Source organism: Ipomoea triloba, chromosome 6 (genome assembly GCF_003576645.1).
Source record: "Ipomoea triloba cultivar NCNSP0323 chromosome 6, ASM357664v1".
Lineage (NCBI taxonomy): Eukaryota > Viridiplantae > Streptophyta > Magnoliopsida > Solanales > Convolvulaceae > Ipomoea > Ipomoea triloba.
Genome location: NC_044921.1, coordinates 6,306,589 through 6,311,370, shown reverse-complemented (window position 1 = coordinate 6,311,370; position 4,782 = coordinate 6,306,589).

Below are 4,782 nucleotides of genomic sequence, written 5' to 3'. Positions count from 1 at the left end.
AGTTGCAATGCGGGAGTTTCATCCTCTTGCTGGGAGTCTCCTTGTGGGCACCAAGCAGTAGTAATCAAGGACCAAAGTAGTGAAATCCTAATGGTCGATGAATCATTTTAGGTAAAAGTTGCTTACTTAGGGACTAAATTTAACAACTTTGTTAGTCGAGGACCAAAGTGATTAAATTCTAATAGTCGATGGACCATTTAAGTTAACATTATATTGCATAGTTAGGGACTAAATTGAGCAACTTTGGTAATCGAGAATCAAAATGGTAAAATCCTTATAATCGAGGGACCAAATTGGGTATTAACTCTAAAGTTTAACTTTTAACTTTTCTAATTGATCAGAATAGTTTTCATGTATTTCTTCGTTCTCAACTAGTTTTATTATATTTTTAATATAATAAGTTCCTAATTTAATTTTTTATATATAGTCATAGGGATGGCAATAAGTTGGGTGTGGGTCGGGGAGGGCTACATCCATCACCCGACCCACCTTATATTTGCTCCACCTACCCCCACCCCCAACCCGCATCGGGTAGGCTTTTTTAAAACCCACCCTCACTTACACCGGGTGCGGGTGCCCACTACGGATATCTACCACTTATCAACTTATTATTTTTTTCAAAAAAATATTTAAATTACTTACACATAATAAAAATAATAAAATTCATTTGTCATTCTAAAACATAAAATAATAGAAATATTTCAATATAATAACTAAATTGTTAATTTTTAAAAATTTACTTAGTAGCTTAGATATAAAAATAGTAAAAAGTTACCAGACTTTTATAATTAACTATATGAGTTAATTCCATTTTTGGTCCTAGATTTATAGGTGGCATTCCACTTTTAGTCCTTTTTTATCAAAACATCTATATTTGGTCCTAGTATTATTGTGGCATGATCATTTTTGGTCCTCCGTCAACAAAATTGTTGAAATGTCGTTAAATACAATGGTTTTCGATCATTTTTATGCAAAGTAAGTTGATCCCGCTATATTTTATGTTTTTTTTTTTTGAAAAAATCTGTAATTGAAAACTAAAATACATTTGTATTTAACGACATTACAACTATTTTGTTGATAGAGAAAAAAAATGGTCATTTCACAATAATACTAGGACCAAATATGGATGTTCTAATAAAAAATGACTAAAACTGGACTACCACATATAAATCTAGGACCAAAAATGGAATTACTCTTAACTATATACTAGTACTGTTTATTTTACTATTTTATATGTATACACACACATGATGGGTCGGGTTTGGTTCTAGGCGGATTTTGTACATAGAACCCGAATCCAACCCGACCAACCACGGATTTACTTTTTTAAGACGCACCCCGGACCCACCACCCACTATCACCCAAAAAACCCGATCCATGCAGGGTGGATTCGGGTAGATATCCACGGGGCGGATTGAAATTGCCATCCCTATATATAGAGATATTTTACCTTTAAATAATTTAAAATATTTACTTTAAATTAATTTTAATTATATATGAAAATTATCGTAACATAATTGCTCATATAGAATGATTCAAAACTTATAGAAAAAATATATCTTTTATTCATGTCTCCGATTCTTGTTTTCCTCAGGTGTTTTCTCACCTCAGAAACCAAGTTTTTTTTTATATATATATAGTTAAAGAATCATATATTAAGAAAGTGAAGTTGAAGTTGAATGGATGAAAAGACAAGTTTGGAGATCAGAATTGGCCTGCGCGGTGGTGAGCTGAGGGGATATGTATTTGACCACACTACTGAAAGGTTCCTACTCACTCAAGCTGTGGATCTCATGTAAAGCTACAGTATTCCCTGTTTTATGCTTCCCAATTGCCTAGGAACAATTAAGTTCTCTATACATCAAAATTCCAAGCACATTGTGTTCAAATAATACCTCTGCGACTCTCTTTGAGGAAAAATTAAAGGATTGAACCCTAGTGGTGGTCTATTAACGCAATAGATACTATCCTTGATACAGATTATTTGATTTTTAATATGGTGTTGTAGATTCATTTTAGTGTATTATATATTCATTTTGACTTATAATATACACTAAATTAAAAATAAATGTGTATCAAAAAATAAGGAACTTATTAAAAACGGTAACACTTGTGTGAGACCGTCTCAATCCGTGAGACGGGTCGAATCTTTGATTAATGGGTCAGATCTTTGACCTCATTAATCAAAGATCCAACTCGTCTCACGGATTGAGACCCTCGAGACGGTCCCACACAATTCTTTTGCCTATTAAAAATAAACTTCTAGTATACTAAAAAGTATTGTAACTTATAATATAGTAAGAGTTAACATCTATCGAGGTCTCTCTTACAAGGTGAATTCTGAATTGCACGATATAATGTAATTTAGTTCCTTGTGACAAGCGTTTAATATTGGGTTTAAGCCCATGGCTATATATCTCACATTAATTTATTCTCTTTTAATACGAATTAATCTCACTTTCAAAGTACTTATTTTTGTAAAAAGTAAATAGTTAATTGAAAGAAAAATATCAAGAACTGACAGCGAACCTTCATATTATATTACACCACAACAACAACACAAAATAAATCATTATAAAGTTGTGTGTGATCTACAAGATACTTGAATTGAAGAATACATTCTATAATGTGTAAAGGTTATCCACATGTTTTTCTCACACCAAGAACATGGAAAGTTAAGAAATAGATAAAAGGAGAAATGGAGAATTGCAGTGGCTATTCAAAGGAGTGGCCTTTGCCCATCATGCACATTGGTTGATAGTGACATAATTAAAGCTTCATTTGACCTTAACCACATGTATATATATTATCCATAGTCATAATGAATTCATAATAGAGTATATATTCCAATTTAAAATGGAATCCAAACATTTTTGATAAAAGGTTCCAATTTAATGTCATCAAAATAGAATTACTTAGCAAGAAGTTAGCTCGCAGTCGCTATTTCACTTTAGGTGAAGTCTGGCATTGCAAGATCTCACAAGGAGTCAAACTTAGAACGTTATGGTTACTAAGTCAACTGTCTGACCAACTTAGCTAGGTTTCCCCAATTCTTAGTTGATCTTAACTATGTATATCCTTGCTAAGAGGAAACAACTACTTGTTCAAAATCAGTGAAACAATAAGCTAGTTATTACAACACTAATTAAGCAGTTGAGAGATCCTTATGCATCCCATAATGGTTATTGATGAGAATATGAACTAACTTTTGTGTTGTAGTTAGGATCTATTATCATATCAACAATATGATCATCAACATATCTGGTTAGATTAAAATCAATATTTCTACAACAAGGTATAATATGCCCTGTTGATTCGATAAAAGTGAAACAAAAAGTGAATTGTTTAGTATTATTACCGATAGGAATAAAAGGTCAAATAGGCCATTGAATTGTGCACGATTATGCAATTAGGCCACTAAACCTAAAATAAAATTACAATTGAATTCCTAAACTAACCTATTTCATGCAATTCGTCCAATTTGTAACTTTCCTAGTTTCTAACAGGTCACCCAAATTTATAATATTTTTAAAAATAATTTTTAAGAAATAATTATTTACAAAAAAAAAAAAAAATACAGCTTCGTCTTCGTCAGAGACGAAGATACCTTAGTCTCCATGGCCCCGTCTCTTCATCTCCGGCAAGAGACGAAGATGGTATCTTCGTCTCCATGGCCGGAGATGAAGATACTTTCTTCGTCTCCGATGGAGACGAAGCTGTTTGTTTTTTTTTTAATAATTTTAAATAATTATTTTAAAAAATATTTTAAATTTGGGTGACTTGCTAGATACTGAAAAACCTGCAAATTGGACGAATTGCATGGAATAGGTCAATTTAGGAATTAAATTGTATTCGATGGTCAATTTGACCCTTATTCTTTACCAATAATCTAGTACGCGTCATGTCAAGAATTGAAGCAAGGAATAAGATGAAAGTATGTGTAGTGAAATTCAAAATACGAAGAATATATATAATATTTATTAAATAATTTTAGCAAGATCAATCAGAAGGATAATATGAACCACCTAATGCACAAGAATATGCCCAACCTTTGTAAGGAAGAAAGTGTTTTTATTCTGTACTTTACCCAATAATCCTAATCATTGGATGAATCAAAAGATACAAGAGATGGAGTCAATGATCAGGAAAATAATTGAAGAATTATTTCACAAAGTGGGACGAAAGTTTTGGCTTTAATTAATTTTAAAATTTTTTAATACATTTAACAGAATCATCAAACCCCTTGTTTAGTCAACTCAACAATACATCAAGTTTATTTGTTTCTGCCCGTGTGTTTCACAACAAAATTTTAAATTAGTATTATTAACTATTTCCGATCTAAATAAAATGTTTAATTTCTTTATTCCTTTAACTAATTACGGTTGTACATTCAAATTTTTGAATTATGCAACTAACTATTCCACATTCGAGTTTAGCCCCTGCTTGATTCAATGATGTGATTAAATGGTTAATGGTCACCTATTTATCACCAAATGGTTTCAACTAAGATATGACTGATAGCAAAACAATTTTGTGGTTAAGCGTGTTAGTGTAGTGCTAAAATACAACACTAATACCTTGACCAGCTTGTTACAAACGATTTCCTTGAGTGCAATGGATTAATGGAACGCCTTGCCATTTCAATATTTGATACAACTAAAAAGCATACAGAGTTGTACTCAATGTAAATCAATATGGAGCTGGTCTATATTAAGAATTTTTCTTAAATTTTATATATTTCAAAGAAAGTCATTTAATAATATCCAAGTTATTATATATACA